The sequence below is a fragment of the Prinia subflava genome, chromosome 3 (assembly GCF_021018805.1).
Source record: "Prinia subflava isolate CZ2003 ecotype Zambia chromosome 3, Cam_Psub_1.2, whole genome shotgun sequence".
Lineage (NCBI taxonomy): Eukaryota > Metazoa > Chordata > Aves > Passeriformes > Cisticolidae > Prinia > Prinia subflava.
The window spans coordinates 4,524,232-4,546,665 of NC_086249.1; the positions used below are offsets into that span (position 1 = coordinate 4,524,232).

Sequence of the window (22,434 nt, forward strand, 5' to 3'; positions counted from 1 at the left end):
AGAGCTATCCTAGGAAAATATTTTTACTAGCCTATTCATACAACTTTGCAACACATTAAACTACCAATATTTGAGATTTCAGAAGATGTTACTCAGAGGAAAATAACATAAACAGCTACTGATTCGCTATTTATCCTATTTGACTACTGATTTCATATTTATCCACAGCTGTGATACACTTAATCAAATAAGGTACCAAATAAGGTGCCACTTATAAGCAGTTCTAACAGAATTTGAATATATTGGATACCTCATTCAGTTTTTCTTATAAACAAGAATTTGATTTCTTTTTTGTGGCACAAATGATTTACACTAACAAGCAATACATCTTTTCAAAAGGAGCATTAAAAAATCACATTGAATTATTCAGCTTCTATTTCAAATGGGTGAAGTTTGGGGAGATCAACAGAGAGGTCCTGATCTAAGATCCAAACAGAGGCACATCACACAATCATACCACTTCAGATTCTCATCAACAGAGAGGACAAAGTGTCACAAAGATATTTTATAACAACTGGAAGAGATAGATTTGAGAGATTTTTATTTCCATGGGCTAGCATTGCATATTTGTCTATTAAAAAATATTTTATCTCCATATGAATTTCTGAATAAGCATATCCACCTTGGTGGAGGTCAGCAGAGGTTTATTGGTCAAAAAGGGCAGTTTTTTATAAGGCAGGTATGCCATAGTTTATAAGAAAAGGAAAGGGAAAAACATTTTCTACCCTAAAAGTGAACTAAGACAACAAGCAAGTCTCAAATGCAAGAGATTAATCTACTTTATGTATAAAAAAACAAAATAGATTTGGAGCAGTTCACTTAAAAGACCACTACATAAATGTAACAAAAGTCAGGTACTATCACTTTTAAGAACCACATCATTTTTTGATAGCTATCACCTGGTAAAGTGGTTAGGGACTACTCAGCCATCTCCAATGCTATCTTGTCATTTCCTGCCTCACCCTGTCTGTGCATTCACTGATGCACTGCATTAAGTATCCAAGCAGGTTTAACTTCACTAACTTTTACTAACTTTTTTTTAACCTTTCTGCAGCATAGCTGCGTGTTTAAATCCAATATTCGCCTCTCTCTTACCCTAAGGAGATCTTCTTGTGAGGAGAGGCAGGAAATTAATCCCTCACCACACCCTCACCAGAAGTAAAACACCTCTGTGCCTTTAGCAGCCACAGCAGGGAAGCTGAGGCAAAAAAGGCCAACTGCATCATAGAGAAGACAAGGATTTGGCAAGGCCTTGGCTGTTTTTCTGGAGATCAAGCAACCTCCACATTATATGGAGGGTCATGTGTATATATATATATTTATACACACCCACACACACATATATATAGGGTCAAAATAACTGTCTTTCAGGCTTCTTTCTGGGTACAAAAGCATTTTTGCATGAACCCATGTTCATGTTGTACATGAGACCCTCACCCATTTCTTTATAAGACTTTCATCTATAAGAGGGTCATAATGGCAAAATACTTTAATGAGGAACTTAACAAGTAAAGTAAATTCTTCATCTGCATGACACTAGTCACCTTTTGGTGACACTTTCTAGCTGCATAGGATTGTTGAATTTTTTTCTGTGGAAGGCAGGGTCTGTAAATAGGCGTGATTTATTTGATTACATCAGATAATATAATGCAAGAAAATAGATAAGGCTTTGAGGGAGCCAACCTGTTCTTCAAGTCTGTAACAACAGCAGGAGCTAACTGAAAAAAAATTACCTGCTGAGGACAAACTTATAGTTCAATTAACTTCTTAATTTGGAGGTGAACAGTCAGAAATGTTAAAAAAAAAAAAAATCCCAAACAAAAAGGAATAGAAGACCTACACAAACAAAAGCTTTTATGCATTCAATCCAACCCACCACAAGCTTCAGAAACCAAATATTAGAAAATGTCACCAAAAAGAGGTACTTCAGTGGAAATGTGGCTTTTAGTCCAAAGGTGCTTTGTGTTGATGACTGCTCTTCTCAGGAAGCTAATAAAAATATTAAGTGGATATCATCACTTGACCCTCCCTTCAGATGAGAAAGCCATAATTCTCTGCTTAGCCACACTCTATCAGAGAACTTGCCAGCCTTCTGACTACCAAGCAACTCTTTGAGTTTCAAGAGACCTATTTACCATGGATGTACCACCAGCAGCCTTGTGTGGCTTTTCAAATACCCACTGAAATGTTATGACCAACACTTTCTGAAATAGAGGTCAAAAAAAATTAGAGATGGTTCCTACAGTGCCACTCTACAAGATACCTAAAAATCGCCTAAAATGGAAAAACATGGGATTAAGAACATGCTTAGTTCTACAAGATTTTGAAAGCATGAGGGATATTTAGGTACGTGAGAAGAAATTTCAGAGCCAAAGGTTCATCTTTTACCAGTTTCTGGTCACAAAATCTCAAGGCTCTTCAAGAATCAGTTATTTCCTGTGCTTTAGTGTAGTGGAAAAATATATAAGCTACGTGCCCTGAAGAAGGAGCAGGAAAAAACCTGCAATTGTACAGGGACTCGACAGTCCTCAGCCCACAAAATCTCCCATCCCAGCTGACAGGAAAGTTTTATGTACCCACCATCCAACTTGACAAAAAGATGACTTTAATCTTTCAGTGGAGGCTCAGGTAGTCTGAAAACACTTTGTCCTGTAAGTCTCTATTTTTAATAGTTAAGAGTTAGAACTTTAACAAGAAAAGGCTTTGTCTATATTAGCAAATAAAACATACCCAGGGACATAAATTAAACATGCCAGCTGGTATAGAAGATCCTATGCCAGAAAACCTCCTTTGGCTCCAAATCTCATTAGACGCCTGCTGAAAGTATTCCTGCCCAAGCTTAGATCTGGTTGGAGACAGCAAATTTTTTGACCAGACTAGTTGTTAGGTGTTGCCATGAATTTTCCTGGTTTGCTGAGCGTTCATATTAAAGGAGAAACGTGCAGTTTCTCACGCTGGTGAATTGTAAACACAGGACCATGTTTTGTAAATATTGGCAATGTTATGAATACTTTCTCCAAGAGAAGGGGAGGTTGAATGACAGCCTCCTGGACCAATGTGACAGGAGAGGTGGCGATACCCTTCTCCAATCCATGGTTACCTTGCCACAGATATATGATGGAAAAATAAACTAAGGGCAGGTCTTCTGCCCTGCTGCTCTGTTGCACCCAGATCTGTGTCCCCAGTCTGTTTTCCTGGTTGGGCCTCCACGGTGATAGTTAGGTGCTAAAATCATACCAGGGAACAGTCATTTTTCTAGTACAGACAATGAATCCCAGTTTAGACCAAGTTCATTAATTGGCAGCCTGGGAGTAAGCCCTGTTGCAGCAACCAGCTGAGCAGTAATCAACACTGAGGCAATGCACAAGGTATAGGTCTGCATAGGCCGGGCAAGGTCTGCCTAAATTTGTGTTCCCTGGTTCACCACTCCTGAATTCAATACCAATCACCTTACCAAACTCTTGTGTTTGAAACAAGTACTAGTCAGACACCAAAAATACCATTTAATTAGTGCCTGAAGGTTTGTTGTTAACTATATCGATGTTGTTAAGTTTTAGACTATATTTCATCAATCTCTTGAGGCTGGTGTAATACTGATGTATGTGAAGAGAAAAGATAAATGCAACAATAATAAAGGGAGATAATAGCATATTGTCTTGACTTACTGTGCAGGCTACATATCCCATATAACATGGTCCAAGCCCTTGATTTCTCATTTCACTCCTCACTCAGTCCAGCTGCCTCTAAAAGTCTACAGGACATTAGTTCAACTGCATTTTAGGAATTTTTATTTTCAAGAATTTCACTGCCTTAAAAAGTTTGTATCACATCACCTGAATGCTCAAAGGGCAGAGCTGAGAAGGAAGCAGAGGCAGCTGAGTGCTCAAAGTTCTCTACTAGTGTAGACAATACTGGTTGTCCAGGCAGACAATTACAGTATGAATCAATTATAACTTTAAGTTATCCAGCATAGTACTTAATGCCTAAACTCTCAATGCATTTATTGTCTACTTCCAGCCACATTGTTAATGTCAGATTGAAAGATGTTGCTTCCAACTACAGAGTGCTAGGCTTGTTGCCAAACTCCATCTGCTTTTATCCCATCCAGACTAATAGGACATCGCTTTTAGACCACCTTGCAAACAATCATTTTGTATTTTTTTAATGTAGCAATGACATTGCAGAGAATATCTCAATCATTAGTCTCCAGCATCATTATGAATCCACAAGACTACAAATAACACTGGCCTAGTCTGGGTGTTGGACCTCACCTCCAAGAGGGTGGCAGGTGGTGTCACACACCCGAGTAAGAGAGGACAGCAAGCAGCAGCAAATGCCTGCCATGGAAAACCTGTGCCTGCTGTCAAGGGAACACAACTAGAACTGTGGATAAAGCACAGCAAGATCTTTTCAGGAGCCAAGAAAAAATGCCTGGGTGTGCTATTTGCAAGATCTTACCAAAGGAAATTCTACCTGTATTCATACACGTTACATAAATTGAAGATGGTGCAACAAGAGTCTAAAAAAGAGAACTTCAGAGCAAACATTTTTTTCAAGGCAGATGATGTCTTGCCATGTCAATGTGCCAAGGTCAGCTTTGCAAGAATGCATATGGCATTTACTCCATGAGTGTGGCTTTGTATCCTCATTCAAAAGAGAAGGCATGCAGCCAACAATCCTGCTCCAGGCTGTCCCTGGAGCCTTGCTAGTGCAAGGGAGAGTAAAAGGTTCTCCACAGCAAAGTTAACATCTTCAGAGAAATTCTCCCAACTGCAGCCAGACAAAAATTGACAGCAGATATCAGTGTTTCCTGTAGGTTATCTCCTGCCACCTCCAGGCACTAATAACAGGATGACTCAAGCATCTGGGCTCCTCATCTCTAGTGAAATAACAGCTGGCAACTTCACTGGGACAGTTCAGAAGATGCATCTCAGCCAGGAGTTACTAGCTCTTCCTCACTGTGTTGGAGTTTGTCCTGGCAGGGGCTTTAAGAAAAAGCTAGGAGTGTTTTACCCAAAATGTAGGCATTTAATAGTGTGGATATAACAAATGTTGAAGACTTGACATGAAACACACTTAGAAAGTTTGTTCTGCTCGGGCTTCCTGTCCTGAGCTGGCTTTGCAAGAAGCTCAGTTACCAGTAATTCTGGTAATTAAAGTAATGTAATGGCCAATACTTTAAAAAACTCAATTCATTCCCAAAGCAACAATTCACTGATGTTAGACAGAACAATATTCAGCATTCTTCCTTCAGAAAGAATAACTTTAGATCTTACATAAATACTTTTAGGATTAAGTGTAGATAGGCAGATGAGAATGCATCATGGCAAGAAATGGCAAGAGAGTTCTGCCTTGAAATTTAATACCTCCTTTGTGGGAACTTCAAGTAAGGATGACACAGCTAAACAGAAAAGTCTATAAAAAATGTTAATTTATTCAGGGACTGTAGCTTGTTTTACAAGTATCATTATTTCAATCACAACAATATTACAGTCTATTATAAATGTCTCACGCTAATATTGATACAGTAATTCTTTAGTAGAACAAACACAAAGCAAGAAGATACAATCACTTATTCAGATTCAACCCAGCTATCTAGAGGTAAGGTATGAATATAATATTGCTTAAAAAACCTTAAAACCCAGTTTGAATCTGTAAGCTCAGATAAAGAAATGCCACAGAAATTGAGTTAATGATGGCCAGTGATGGGGATGTTAATTTATTATTAATTTCACAACAATTTGTGGTAATGTCAGAGAGACCAGAAGGTGGGGCTTGGAGTTGCTAGAACATTTGTAGTTTGGTTTTGCTTTGTTGTTTTTTGGTTTTTTTTTTGTTTGTTTGTTTGTTTTTTTTCTTTTGTTTTTGAGTAACTATTTGTAGTGGTTTCATGTTCGCCAAATTTAGTGAAGTGGTTTAAGTGTCTAAGTGTCTTTTCCGCTGTGAGATAGGATTAGGAGAAAAAGGCAAAACAGGCCCAAACTTAAAGACATAAAGGTAGATTTATTAACACACTCTAAAAGAAGAAAATTAGAATCCAAAATGAAACGTTCAAAACATTCTTCCTCCCACCACAAAGTGTTCATTTTTCCACAAACAACATAAATTGACAAAACCTGTGATTTTCAGTCAGTGTCACGATTCTAAAATAATCTTTCATCAGTGCTTAAGGGAGAGGTGTCTCTCGTAGTTTACCATGGAATTTCACCCACTGACAACCTAGAGCAGTTCTCTTGCGGGTTTTAACTGTCACAAAAGCAGCATCCAGGAAAAAACCTCCCTCTGTGAACTTCCCTCCCATTAGCAGTTTCTCAAGCTGCTTATGGACAATGGACTCAAGCACACTGCACACTGGGGTGTCACTTTTTAAAGATGAACAACTCCAGAGGCAAAGGATTTTTCATCTCAGGGAACAGAGATGTCTTCTCCCTTCTTCACGGGCACAGAGGGCTTCTCATCTCTCTCTGTTCAAGCATCTCATGGGATCACAAGAGTCACAGATTCTAATTCAATGTTACTCAGTCCATCACAGACACTTTTGCTAAAATCCACAGATCTAAACAATCATCTCCCCAAATGCATAATTTCCCCATGATTTAAAGGCATAATCTATATATAGAGTTCATTACCGTGGCTCAATAAGAGAAATTCAGCTTAAACCAGCAAACTCCTCAATCCCTCCTCCCAAAAAGTCTTTTCACTCTATCTTCGATGACTTCATGATGTGTCTTCTCTACCTTCATTCTGTCCCTTTTCTTCTCACTCAAAAGGAGGATTAGAGTTTTAAAAAGTCTCATCTGTGCCAGGACAGAGTTAAATCATGCCCAGAAGTGTCTCTCTCCAGCTATGGCTATGGTGTCAGATTTCAAGGTCGCACTGAGGGAGGAAGAGCCGAAAGGTCGGAACTCAGAGCGGCTGGGCATCAGGAATCATAAATGCTGTAAAATGCCCCTTGGTGACACCCAGGCCATAGCTGTCATCAGGGGGCACTGCCGACATCTCTCCCAGCTCAGCAGGCTCCAGGGGAGGCTTTAAAATCAGCTGATGTCAAGCTGCAGCCTGCCCTCCCCACCAGGAGCCACTGGGGCCCGTCCAGGCCTTGGGCCGGCTTTCCCCACCCGCAGCAGGGACCTGCTGGAAAGCTGGAGGGAAAAAGGGCCGGCTTGGACACACTCAGGATTTTCATGTGGGTATTCCCAAAAGTCGCTCTCAGAATCAGTCTTAAAGGCACAGAACTCAATATACAGCACAGACCGAACAGACAACTGGGGATACAAGCATCACAAAGTCACCCTAGGACAGTATTTCTTCAATTTGATTTATGCATCTAAGAGCGTAGCTACAAGGTGCACTTTAGTGTTGTGACCGCAGATGCCCACTACCAATCATTACTAAAGAAAACACAACTCACATTTAAGGTTGGCAAAAAATTAAAATATTATAATGCATCTGTGATATGTTTAAATTCAACTATAGGTTTTATTTAAAGCAAAGTATTTCATGGGGTTGCCAAGACCACGTGGAAGAGCCAAGGATCACACAGCACATCTCCACCATGAAGAAAGGCACAAAGGCAATAGAGTGTTTTTGGATTACTGTTAACACACGAGCAGCTCATGATTATTTGCTGTGCATGCCTGTGAATATGCTGTCGTGAAAGATAGCAGAAACACTTCCACATTCCTCAGACAGCATATATTTAAATTTGGGAACTCTACCCAAGCAAACTTATTTTTAAGCCTATATTCCCCCTTGTTTATTATGCAGAAACATAATAAAGAAGGAAGCAGAAGAACCTGGAGATTAGAGCAGCATAAAAAAAAAAAAAAACAACAGATATTGAAGCCAGTTTTGTAACAGACCTGTTAGACTTTACTTTTCCTCATGGCATAGACAAAAAGAAAACCATAACCAAGAGAGAAGGTTGGACTTTACTTGTTTAAAGTGTTATGAAGCAGAGATTACCACTGCCCATTTTAGTGAAGGCCACTAAAGGAAACTACTGCTTTAAAAACGCACCGAAAATACAAATAAAAAACCCAAACAAACAATCCCAAGAAAAAACATCACATGGTTGTGTTTGAATCCTTGCCAACTACTGGGAAATGTATTTCAACTGATGAAATATTACTCTATAAGCATTTTGTGATTCAAACAGAAAATTTAAATGCTAAGAAATTAGTCTGTACTCTACTAAAGCTAGGAAAAACTTCAACTTCCAGAGCTGTAAGCAGCAGCCTGGGCTCTGTGAGTAAAATCACTACATTTGGATGCTGTGAAATACAGCATTACTGCTACCATGGATTTTCTGGCAGAATTTGTAGAGGACAGAAAGACATTCATAACAGAAAAAACTGAAAATCGAGAAAGAAACAGCAGAAGCACTGCCATAAAAGAACAGCATACTTGAGCTTGAAAATATCACAATCTTCACATCCAATTTAGTGAATTCCCCATAGGGCAGCAATAGAAATAATGATCCTTCCTGTCATGTCACTTGTACAAACACTAATTCATCCAAGCCCTGCATGAAAAGGCAAAACAAATAAAAAATATAGCTTCATGTTTAGAACAATGACAACCATTTTTCTTTACCAGGAATGTGTGAAATTAACAACAAATGTAAAACCTTATACTATCTAACAATAGGGGAGGAAAAAATATTCACGAGGCTTGGAAGAGAAGTTACCAATGTAATGTCCTTGCGAGACACAAAAATATGTTAGAATGAAAGTGGACTAATCAAGGAAAAGAGCCAAGAACAGACATTTTTATATTCAGAAATGAAAGGCATGTGCTAAAATTCTTCACAAAGTAAAAAAAAATAAAATAAATTAAGAAGTACGGAAATCAGGAAGATGCCATGAGTATATGCATCCTTTTAAGGGCCCCCAGTGCTGTTCCTATGAGACAGTTCATGTGTCTTTCCAACTAACAGAAAAGGAAAAGAGAAGTCATATTTTATACCAACAAAGGCCTTACAACAACGCAGAGACCACACTACGTGATTAGTCTTAGGGAGTCTGGTGATTACAGCTATTTCAAAGCTGTCATTTCATATTAACCAGTACATTTGACTGGGAAGAAAAAAGGAAGCTGCCTTCAATTTGGCTGTGAATTTCAGTTTCATTAAAAATAATAGGTTTTGGTCAAATCTACCAGTATATGAAATAGGTGAGAGAATTCCATTTTCTCTCTCCTTAACAGTGAGCATACTAGAAAGAATCAAAAACATGATTTTGCACAATTCTCAAGCTTCTAGATTTCCTGACTTTAGATTTATGTTTTTAAATTTTCCTTAACATTTGCTATTGCAAGATAAAGTAGTTATTTTGAAGGAAAAAACTTGCAACAATTCATCAAAAGGAATAAATGCAACTTGAAAGTGCTGCTTTACTGTGAAAGCAAATTTTCTTAGGAACATTCAGCAGGAGAAAATTGCAGTGCTAATAGCCAAGTATGAGATGCATTGGTTCATCTGAGAGGGAGAAAAGGACACTGGAACCTCCTACTCAACATGCCTTCCAGAATAGGTTCCTCTGCAGCACACAGTGATGTTCTGAAAGATTTAATCACTGCCAACACAGCTGTTGTGCACCCAAGGTCTGCTGCAGTGCATGGTGCATCCCTTTAGCCTGCTGTCATAGGGCTTCCCTAAAAATAGTTCCGGCAGTTGATCCAGGCACATGACCTTGGAACTCAAATTTTAGCAGCCCATATGCCCTTACAAGATGAAAACAAGTTGTTAGTGACAAAGAAACCCCCAAAACCTAAAATTCACATTTTTTTCAAAGTTTCTTTTTTTTTTTTCCAGATATAAATTAACTGGCAAAGGGAAAAATATTATTTGATATAAACAGAAAGAAAATGGAAGGGCTAAGAAAAAAAGCCCCATATTCCAGTTATTTCCATAATTTCAGTTTTCAAGCTTTTGAAGTAGACAAAAAGTACAAGTGCCAAAGAGAAAGCCAGCGCACAGGTAAACAACAGCACAGTGTTCTGATTTGCACGTCTTAAACAGCAAAGGGTCACTTAGGAACACAGGCTGTTCTCTGCTGGACTTTTTGGCTGTTCTTTTATTGAAATAGTGTGTTATCTTTTCTCAAACCATTCTCCAACCCAAAGTCTTTTCACTTAGTTGGTATCTATTTCTCTGTATGCCCCACACACCCATTAAAATTTTAGTATGATGACAGGATCTGTTACAGCACGTAACAAAAAATGAAGAGCAACTCTGAATCTCCAACAGGTGAATGTGTTATCTTCTAATCTCTCTGGTCTTTTATCTCTTTCCCCCTGCAGAGATTGCATCTTTCTTATTAAGAGAGGCCAGGAGAAATGCACTTGCAATCTGAGTAGCAAGCTATTAGGGATTTTCATATCCCTAGCCAATTCTGGAGAAATGTGACTGATGTTTTACCCTTTGCAGCATTGATGTGTGTACAAACAACAGAAATCATGTTAGCCTTTGTCTTTTTATGCTTATGTAAAATATTTATATCTAGATGGGTGCTTTTGACAGCAGAACAGCAGACATGTCCTATCATTAACTGCACACATTCAACTATTTCCCCTGGTAAAAACACCAGTGTGACAAAATTAAATCTTGCAGCAGATGCCTTGTGGGTAGCGATATCAGACTGAGTGCAAACATAGTTGAAACCAATGACATTTTGTTCTGTATCACAGTGATAAAAGCTGGTAGTGAGCTGAGACTCTTTTACTACTTTATTCCCTGTCTAAAGCCCTATGGTACTGCCACATCTGCCAGCTGAAGCGATTCAACCCTGTCCACATTGAAATTAAGGATAAAAAGTACTAACATATGATATGAAATGTATTTGGTAGGTCTGAGTCTGAAAAGATTTTACAATGCAATTCTTGCCTTAATGGAAAAAAATACTGTCAGCTTGAAATGTGAAGACAGATCTTCATGTGATACAACTCTGCTTGGACTCTGGTTACTTGCTGCTGTTGGGATTCCAGAATATTTACCACTTGTGTCTTCAGACTACTCTCTTTCAAGATTTTGTATTTCTTCCTAGAGAGAAACAAAAATAAAAATCCTACAACTCCTTTTTTCAAAGGTTTTAAAACCTTTCAGGTTTTAATCAGAAGCTCAAGAGCTAGTTTTCCACCAACAGAAAAAGCATTCCTTTTTCCCCCACAACGCAGAACTTTCAAGTGTCTCAATTAGCATAAGTATCATCCTGTCACTGGAATTCACATCTAGGAAAAGATATCAATGAACACGAGAAGAAAAGCCTGACAGCATACTAAACTCCGGAAACCATTTGTTTCATAAACTGTGTAGTGAAAAAGGAGCTAGAATTTGACAAGAGAGATATTTTTCATAATGGCCCCTTTGCTCTAACACCTGGAGTGAGTTACCGGGATAGAAAAACTGTAGGAATTCTAAACTTTTGCACCAGCCCTGGTTGCCATCTTTCAAAACTGAAAGCTTCATGACTTCATTTTGCATTACAGAAAGGGTTTTCAAAGAGTAATCCTTTATTTTCCACATGGAAGCAGTCCTAGATTTTGGATCCTGACTGAGAGCAGAGCTTTGGGAGACAGCCACCCTACAAGGATGCTGGTGCCTACATCTGCCTGCATCCACACAACCACACCCTCCAGCCCATCCTGTGGGTCCTTTGCTTGCAGTGTTGCCCTACAGGGTTTTCCTGGAGCTTCTTTCATCCTCAAAATTCAACAGATCTTATGTCATCCATCTTGTAACTCCCTATTCCCAAATGTAATGGCCATTGATGTAAAGTGCACCTGTAAAGAGACAGCAGCATTTGCACTGCATATCACCTGTGCAGCTGTTGGTATTTTATGTTATCCTTCATGGTCTGAAAAATCTGAATATTTTGCTAAGTATCTTCAAAACAAACTTCCCAAGTTTTTTCCTAAGAAAGTTTCAGTTTTACTGGCCAAATTTCAGTTATCACTCTGGAAATCTAGCATACACTATATATAGTCTGAAACAATCTAACGCTTTGAGGTTTTTAGGTAGTCTGAGAAAAAAAATGAGACGTTTAGCCAATTTCCTCCTGGGTTGAACATGAGGAAGAATAATGAGAATTGCTCCAGGTGCACATAGTAATTATTATTCTGACATTTGGTGATATCATAGCAAAACTGTATTCCAGATAGCTTAAAGATGTTTTATATAAACTAATATTGAACTGATAAAAGATGCACATCTTATAAGCCACAGAAAAAAGACATAAAGGTGCTGAAATCTAGAGTTCTGTACTAGTTCTGTACCTTCTCTGAGTAATAGCAAAAAAAAGTTTTTCTGCCCATGTTTGCATACTGTAAACTAACAAAAGAGCTAGAAAAATATTTGAACCAGAAAGATAGCTTTTTCCACCCCCAAATTAATAATCAATTATCCCTAAAAGACATGAGTAGAACTTCCTTCCTCAGGAAACCTCTAACTCTGATAAACACTGAAAAAATCCTGATGCAATTTCAACACCATTAATCTTTCTTTTCTGTGGTTTACATATGATAGACAATTGCTATTGGCATTCCTGTGAAGATACCATTTATTAGCCAAGTGGTTCATTGTCAGTTTGCTGATTAATATTTTTTTCTCTAAGGCTGGCAACAGCTAATAGCTTCTGCCTTTAGGTAATCAGTAACTAAACAAGAAAATATTCTGACGTGCTCCAATCACAATATCAGATTATTTAGCCACTTAAAAGTTTGACAGTCATGTAGAAATTCATTTTTTAAAATTTCATTTCAACACTTATGAATATTTAGCAGTCAATTTAAAAACAAGTTATTTGGCTTAATTATTTTGACTTGCAGTATGTTCTTAGATTAAAATTCAGCTTTGCTCTTCTACTTACACAAGAGATGGCCAAAACTAGACTGAAGAGAAAAGAAATATGCAAATTTCCACAGTAATTGACTACATAAATTAACAATAATTTGACAGCTCTCAAGAAATTTTCAATGAATTTAAAATCTGTGCTTTTGCTTTTAAGTACAGTTTCCTCAACTGCACATGCTTATAAAATTCTGCTCTGTTCTTCTGCCTCTCCCAGGGCTCATCCCATCTCATTTTCATTAGCTGGCTACAACCCAGTGCATCAGCCAGTGGGTAATGGTCTTACAAGACCGACAAATCTCTTTCAGCACCTTGCATTACAGGCCAAAAATCCCACCCTTTAATGGTGAGGTTGCAGAGTGTTACTATAGCCCAAGTTAGCAAGGGGATAAATCAATTTTAGGCTACAAAAACTCCATAGGATTTATTTTACATTTTTTTCACTTATGCATTTTTATTATTCACTAATAATTGTCAGCATACTAGAGTTATGTGTTTTAGAAGTGCTAATGAACACAGTGAATTCTGACAAAAAAGTACTATGATATAGAAAGCCTTCTCTAAGCTCCTTGTCAGCTCATGTCAACTTCCCTCCTAAGACCTTATCATTAAGATTCAAATTCCTAACACTAATGTCTTCAACTTTTTTCAGAACAATTTTATAATGACAATTACATACTATATGCATAATTTAGAATAAATGAGAGTTGACCTAATGAACTGAACTTGTTCATCAGAAATCTTCACTGAACCAGGGTTAATGGTATTAATCACCAGTCATAAAGCTCAATTTTTTCTTTATCAAGCTGATTGGTTGTTCAGATGAAGTTGGTTTCAGTGAGAAACCAAGCTGAGTTTTGTAATACAGAATTGTCACCAGAATACACTTGTCAAGAATTAAAGTATATGTGATATGAGGTTAACCATGTCACTGTTTTAAAGTTTGTATCATACCAACCAAAGAAATAAAGAAAAATTTGAGAAACTTAAAGGAATAGGCCTTTTAAGTCTGACTCAGTATACTTATGGGTTTGGGAGGTTTTGGTGTCTTTTCTTTTTCATTCTTCAAATTCCTTCTGTCCAGATCTCTTGGGGAGTGTTCAGCAGTGATCAATGCTTCATCTTATGATGCTTTTAAGCTGCAAGAGGGATAAAAACTCTAATTTATATAATTACAGATTCTAGTGAGGGACTTCTCTATCTCAAATATTCTAAGACACACAGCTGCCAAGATTTCAGCTGACTCAAGAAATACACATTTATATTCTGTATCAAATATCCCATTTCTTCCATTACTAATATTTTTGACTGTCTCATACTGTATCTTTTGGCTGAGGGCCATTCAGTATGTCAGTCACCACAAGACACAAGCACTTTTGCTTATGCTGAAAAATGTTAAACAGTTTTTAAGTCAAATTCATGGACATGCATATTGTTAGATCAGTATAAAAGCAGAAATTACACTAGATGGATGATGATGATAATTATTATTATTATTATTGACATTCTCCACATGAAAATAAAAATCTGGCCTCATTAAAAAATCCTCTAAAGAGAAGGAAAATCCTGAATATTTAAATTGCCTGCATACCTAGTTTTCATAGGTTTATCAGTTATTCCATATAATTTTAATGGTTAGTTCCAAGTTGCAGAGTAAGAATCAATCCTTTATATTGCTTTTACACTTAATTACAGAAGGAAAATTAAACTGTATTCAACTCAAATATTCAAGTTTCTATATAGATTTTCATGGAAAATGCAAGCTGGTAGGTGTGAAAGCCTTGGGAGATGTATGGACGTAAGGGATTGCCATGGATTAGCAATGTTTCAGACAAAGTACTGTATGAGAAGCCATAAGCAGACTTCACACGTTTAATTCTGGTTTTATCTTGTATCAGTAATGTTTTTTATGTACATTCCTCAAGCTACCCTATTTATTCATGCAATACATGAAGGAAACATGACAATATGAATTCCTGTGATCAACATGCTATTTTCCTACACTGATTGCTCTATAAAGTTATTTAAACATGGTAACATGAAGTATATTTAGTCATGATAGAATTTTGCTTTACATAAACATCTTTAAACAAACATTTAAGAGATTCATTTAATATTCCATATTTTATTGCATAATGGCACTAATTGCCAGACTTCTTTCAGCACTTGCATTTGAATAACTTGATATCCTTTGCAATCCTATGAACCATAAAAACCTCAAAACTTTGAACACTTTACTGGGAAAAAAGCTTAACACTTGCACAGATGAGAAACAGCCAAAGTCAATTTTTCTTGCCTGAATGATGAGTAGAGATGAGTAATTGGAATGCGTACAAGCTGGGATCTGGGTCAAGCAATCTAACCATGTACTGTAACACAGATTCCTATACTCTAAAAGCTATAACATTGCAAAACTCTGAGCCTGACCTTTTTGGTACAAGCCAAGTGACTTGAATATTTCTGCCTGAAGTCTGTAAGTCAAACCTGCAGCTCAAAGAAATGTTTGAGACAAACAATTTTTCAAAGGTCAAATGAGGTTAAAGTGAGCATATCCATGGCTAAGACATTTCTATGGTTTGCTGCTCACACTGTTAAATACATTCCTCATTTCTACGCTCAATTTGTCTATGTTCACCTTTCAAAGACAGAATTCATCACCTACTGCTATATTAAAAAACAGTCTTCAATCCAAAGACTCTTCCTCCCAAAAATACTTAGATTAAAACAAGTTCATCTTTCAACCCCTTCAAATAACACATCTTAGCCTCATTGGAAGCCTCATTTATTCTTTTTTGAATGCATTGCAGCTTTGGTTGTGTTTTGGATGTTTCTTTCCCCCGGCCTCCTGATGTTGTCATACCTGTACAGCTAACACAATTGACTGCTTGATATTCACAAGGTTATATAAAACAGAATTTCCTTTTGCTTTCAGTCACGGCACAAAATAGGAGGCTGGTCCTTTCAGAAGCCTGTGACGACTGTTTCAGGACTGGGTGGCACCACTTCCAATTGCTGTCTTAAAACCAAAGACCAGTTCAGAGTGATATCCCACAGCAACTCCTGTGGATGGTCCCACCCAAGTTTTATTTTATTTATTGTTCCCCCAAATCCATCTATAGTTTGCAAGCTTTTTTAAAATTAAGCAATCCAAGATGAAACAATGATCAAAGGCATTCAAGAGCCCACAGCTGCAGCATCTACTATAAAACTACATACTAGATGAGTCCATCCTTAAAATAATTTAATCATGTAAACATTTTTTATTTTTTTAACTTGAACTGTGTCACCACCCTGTTCTGCCTTTTAGTGAAAAGTTGGATGAGCTAAGCCTTTTCTTAAGAGGACAAGAGGTTACAACCATGTAACAACCATGTGCTTGATAAGATTTACTTTCCATGAGGTATATTGTCTAGAATTATAACTGTTCTTGAGAAAGTTATTTACAGATTTTTCCTATATCACCTCCTATCCAATACCTTCCTAATGTTCTAAGTAATAAAATGAAACTACTTTCTCTAGCTGACAGAAATTTAAAATATAAAAAAATATAAATTTAAAAAATATGTTAAAGGCACACTTCAAAGTGTTCTTTCACAGTTTCTTAGTGTATCTGGCTAAATTGAATAGAAACTACACTAACATCCCTCCAGATCATTACTGCGGAGAAACACTATGATAAACAATTATAACATCTTAAAATGTCATAGAATCATGGAATATCCTGATTTGGAAGGGATCCATGAATATTATTAAAGTCCAGCCCCTGGCCCTGCACAGCACCACCCCCAAGAGTCACATCCTGTGACTGAGAGCATTGTCCAAAGGCTTCTTCAGCAATATCAGGCTTGATGCTGTGACCACTGCCCTGGCCAACCTGTTCCAGTGCCCAACCATGCTCTGGGGGGAGAACATTTTTCTGAAGTCCAGCCTAAAGCTCCCTTGACACACTTTTAAGACATTCCCCCAGGTCTTGTCACTGGTCATCACAGAGAAGAGACCACTGCCTGCCTCCCTGTTTCCCCTCATGAGGAAGCTGTAAAATTCCTATGAAGTTTTTCTCTGTCTCCTCTAGGCTGAACAAGCCAAATGACCTCAGCCATGCCTCTTAAGGCTTCTCTTCTAGACCCCTCACTATCTTCATACCCCTCCTTTGGACACTCTCTAATAGCTTTATCTCTGTCTTATATTGTGGCACCCAGAACTGCCCCCAGCACTTGAGGTGAGGCTGCCCCGGTGCAGAGGAGAGCAGGACAATCCCCTTCCTCACCCAGCTGGCCACGCTGTGCCTGATGCTCCCCCAGGACACCACTGGCCCTCCTGGCTGCCAGGGCACTGCTGACACAGATCCATCTGGCCCTGCACCATGAACCCCAGGACCTTTTACATGGCACTGCTTTCCAGAGTTTCATCCACCAGTCTGTCGGTACATCCAGCATGGTCACACATCTTTGTAATCTTTCACCTGGCTAACAGTGACCTGACTTTTCTTAAAAGTTGTTAGGAACTGGAAACCTTGAGATTGGATAATTTCAGTGCAGGCACAGTGCAGGCACTTTATTGGGCTGTTCATATTTATGTACTTTATGAGCAGTGGGATGCTCATATGTTATGCATGTTGTCACATATCAGTGAGTCCAGTGGAGGATGGGGAGAGTTCTACCTCTCTCCAGCCTCCATTAGGCAAAAGACAGTATTTGCACCATAATCACTCTTTTAAATGTCTCCCTAGCCCATCATCGTGTTTCAAATTGTTTTCAAGGGGACTTATACTGCTACTTAAGTAATTTAATCTGAAACTTGTAAGAAATTAATTTAGAGAAGAAATCATAGAACAAATTTAATGGTTTCCTTTATAAAAAGCGTTATGCAATTGCTTTGTCAGGTAACTGGAATCTTAATCTTTTTTCTACTAGCATTCATTACTGTGTGAAATCCACACTATATGGTAACTTCCTCATTCTGACACACAAAAGCTTCGAAGGCATGAAAATCCCTATTAAACAATACAGAACTCATAATGCATCAGCTCAGAGAAGAGGAGCACACAGCCACCACAACAAGCTTGAAATACACAAGTAGAAGGATATTAAATGAATACTGAATGTGAAAGGATTACTTACATCTGAAACATCTAAATTCTAATATCTAAACATCTAAAATCTACATTACTTACATCTAAAACAAAAAGAAGTGTCCCTCTCACATGCATGCATTCTTTTGCCAAGACAAAGTATTTATGCAATACAGAAAACCAAAGGTCATGTTCCAGCTCTTTACAGCATATTTCTTAGATGTCTGAAGATCTTACAGCTGAACTATCTGAGCTTAAGAAGATGAAATTAAATTAGATTATTCAAAATACTGTATTGGCAGCAGAAACGAAATACAGGTTACATAAATCAATAGACAGTGTTTTAAGGAGAAAGAACTTTTTGGTAAAGAAGCTGTGTGCTTCTTTCATGACTTGTAAAAAATTGATCCAAAAGCTTAATAAATTTGTTTTATATCTCAAAGTACTAACCATACTTCTTTATCTCCCCAAACTTAAAAAAATAATTCTTAATATTGAAATACAGATATTTGAACTAATTGACAATTAAATGAAAAATTATTATCCAGTAAAGAATTTCAACATTATCTCTAATGAATGTCAGGACAATCAGGAGAGGATGGGACTGTATTGGTCTACAAGTTTTGGAAATATGTTGAGTACAGATTTTTCATCCAACTACAGTTTAGGGAAAAAAACAGCTATGAGAAATTCAGCACTACCCCAATAATACAGGGTAGGAATTGAGGCAAGTAAAAATTTCGTAATTCAGACTGCCCCTTTAAAAGAGCCTGCCATTTGAGTCCAGATTTTCCTTGGACTTATCAAACATGATCTATTTCATTTTTTCTCTTGTGAATTTTTGATATCCAAAGCAGTCCATCAGCAGTCAGAAGTGAAATATGTTTATGCACCAAAATTATATCTGCATGGTGCCCTGGGGTGACTTCATGATGCTTGTATTCCCAATTGTCTTGGTATCCCAATTATGTTGGATATCAAGTTTTACACCTTTAAGACTGATTCCGAGAGTAAAGGGGGGGAAGAAGCACTGGGTTTGTTTGCAGAAACTGCACTCCTCCTCCACATTCCACTCCTGGACTGTGTTATTTAAGGATGGGCAGCAAGAGAGAGCTCTCCTTTGCTTTTTAGTTAGCTTTTACCTAGCTGAGGAAGAAGTTCCCTAGACTGTTTTCTCTTCTTTTTCTTAGAACTGTTTAAAACCTGTTCTGGACTGAAAACCCAAAAAACACCCGAAGCTCACACCTGCAGCCCACCAGAGCCCAGGATGGCATTTTCCAGTGCCAAAGGGACTGATAAGAGATGGGACAAGCTGAGCTGCAACCTACAGCAAGGATTTTCTCAATTTTTCCATCTCACTTCAGAACGGCAAGAGGCTTTGTTGTTTTATATTGTCTATTGGTTTTGTGCTTGTGGACACTTTGCATGTTGCATAAACAGTTTTTTCCACTTTTCTCTAAGGAAATTTTTTCCTGGATCACTTAGGGGAGGGGCCACTTGAATTAGCTTTCTAGAGGGACCCCATTCAAAAATTCCTCCCAAATTTTCCCTAAACCAGGACACATGGCTTCTAGTGCAATTGAGAGTTTCAGTTTTTTGAAGGACTTATACTTACCAGGAGATTGTTTCAGGGACGATGGAAAGACTGCACTGAACAAACTTTATAACTGCTTGAACTTGAGAAACCTCCTGGATGACGCTGTGTTGAAATTGGGGAGTTTGAAACCAGGTGATCTTAAAGGCCCCTTTCAGCCCAAAACATTCTGTGAAATAACAAGTCACGACAGCCAATGTGGTCATTATCCTTGTACCTCCCTCTGTTTCCTTACCCAAAAGTTATCTTGTTTATAAGAACCTGAAACTCAGAGCCAGACCTCTCCTGGGTCACATGGGCAAATCCTTTGTCTCAGCCACAGATATGAATGGATTGTTTCTGTAAATTTTTCCCTGGCCTCACTGTTCCAAAGTTGCTATAAGGAGGAGCTGCTAAAAATGCCCTCCTGTTCTTTCAACATCCTTCTACCTCCCAAATCTTACACTGGTTTTAATAGGTTTGTTCCCTGTTTCTTGCCTTTTTGCCAGTATCACAACAGCAGCACAAAAACCTTCTCCTGCTGCATTAAAGTCCTGACAGGAAAGAGTAGCTGATTTTGTTTCAAGTTGCATTTTAACCGCAAAAGTTTTAGCTGTTTTGCCTGTAATGAAGACCTGCAAAACGGTGCAACAGAATAAGTTACTGCTTACTCACCAGACAGTAAATAACTATTTGTTAAATAGAAAAATATTGTTCAAGTTTTTTTCATGCTGTGTCATCACCTAACCTACTCATCAGTTATTTCACTTACCTCCCCAACTCCAAGCTTTTGCCCTGCTCTTGCTATTCAGTCCTTGTCTGATGAGATTCAGCTTCATACGGTATTTTATTCAGCAACAATTTACACGATTTAAGCTACTGAAATCTCCTTTCAATTGCTCTGGCTTAAGAGATGTATTACTCATAATTCTTGAGAATGATATACAAACAAAGCAGTCAGACCTTGAAATGAAAACTTATATAATTTAATCTTTTAGCTCCCTGCCTATGCACATGGCACAAAAGTCCCATCAACATGCAAGACATTATTTAGGTGAATGCTGCTTGTGATTATATTTAGCATTAGATGTTTTATGATACTTAGGAAAGACTGACAACACTCCTGAAGTACAAAAGAAAAGCAGTGTTGTGGTTTGTTTAAGTTCCATTGTTAATGAACTATTCTGTATCCCCCTGTTTCCTTGAATTGTTTGTCCTGATGGTTGTTTCCACGCCCTGAGCTGTCAGTGGTACCTAACCCAACCCCTTTTTCCTGAATGTTCCAAGTCAATCCTTCCCTTGGGCCACCCCCTGTCTAAACCGCTCCCTGGAATTCCCCTAATCCAGGAGGCCCCATTGGCCCATGTGACCTGTTCTCCTACCACTGTTGGTTCCTGAAGTATGAAACTCCTCCTTGTTCTCCTCCCACATCCTCTCCCTATTGGTTAGAATTTGATACCCACCTCCTGGGACCTCCCCCATTTATAAAATGTTGCCGTTTTCTGGGTTGTTGTTTTCTGTGTTTTTTCTGTCCCTGACTGTTAAAACTTCTGCATCACAAACAGAAGAGCTCTCTTTCATTCCTTGTCCCCAGCCTGTGCTGATCTCAAACCTCCATGGCGTAGAGCGGGAAGCTCTCAGCCGCGTCTCTCGTTGCCCGCTTGGGAGACGTGTCCCACTCAAGCGCTGTGCCGTGGTGGCTCAGCTGGATAAAAGACTCCAGCATTGCATCAAAGCAACCTCCTTTCTAAAGCAATAAAGTATTTCAAGTCTTTGTTATGTTACTTCTGACACTCATTACTGGCATAATAGCCCAAGCATTAAGCTCTGAACCCAACTGTGCACACATTTTACTGTATCATTTACTTACCTAGCTGCATGAATCACAGACCTATCGCATGTGAGATTTTAAATCATTGTTCCAGCCTCAACATGCACTAAAAGCCAGAAAAAAGGGAAAGCAAAAAGATCTTTTGTGAAGAAGTGGTATATGTTCAGCTAAAATCTCATAAGAATATGAACAAAGTGCTGTTAGATCATTTGAGGTCTCCAGTATGAGGGATGGTAATGGCTAATGTTACACAAAACTGAAGAAACCTTTTATAGAAATCTTAAGGTTGAAGTAAGCTGAGCTCAAGGTGTTTTTCAGTATCGTTTTCACTGAAGGCCTTCTGTTACACCCAGCTGACTAACATGTTCAATCTGCCTAGTATCAACTCACATCCTTTTAAAATTAAGTAAAGAAGAAATATCTGTGGGAGGAAGTAACTGGAAAGGTGTTAAATTCTACAAAAAAATATGGAAAGCAATAAATGCAATGAAACATCCTGGGTTTAAGCATTCTCATTTGTCTGCTCAATTAACATCACTATGCTCTCAGTTAAAGCATATACTAACATGTCCAAAAATTTCTGCACTAGTTTCAACACTTAAGATTATAGTATCGAAAAATCAACCATTCTGTAAAAACGTCCATTCCAGTTAAGCTTAACAGATTTATTTTAGCAAGCCAGAACATAGACCATCTTCTTTGTTTTTAAATGTTTCTGTTCAGGCTAGTCTTCAAAGTTTCAGAAACATGCAACTTATTTCTGTGCTTTTAAACCTCGGTTTCCATACAGCTCATCTTGTATCTTTTTCTTAGCCAAACAAACAAGTTTCTGGAAAATTTGACATTCCTTTATTTACAATCTGTGGTCAGTACAATCTGTGGTCATTTTCATATTCAGTTACATTTATCTACATTATCATAGCAATTTACCTGGATTGAAAATATGCAACATGTTGAGTTTAAGAGGTTCCTTGAAGATATTTAAATAATGCTGTGTCCTCTGGTGATACTTTGTATACTGCAACATGAGAAACTATCCAAGTTAGACAGCAAGTACTCTTTTCAACTGAAGGAAAATATTTAAAAGTCAGGCAAAAAGTATACCAAATCTG

The 22,434-nt window shown here is 38.0% G+C and overlaps 1 long non-coding RNA gene across 1 annotated transcript; it reads right to left on the minus strand.

The window, feature by feature from the left end:
- Positions 1 to 19,588: 19,588 nt before the first annotated feature.
- On the minus strand, positions 19,589 to 22,356 carry LOC134548711 (uncharacterized). The gene is made up of 3 exons (XR_010079879.1): positions 22,253 to 22,356; positions 21,362 to 21,428; positions 19,589 to 19,681 (listed from the first exon to the last, which is right to left on the minus strand). It is a non-coding gene; the product is annotated as an uncharacterized LOC134548711 (long non-coding RNA).
- Between the last annotated feature and the right edge of the window lie 78 nt (positions 22,357 to 22,434).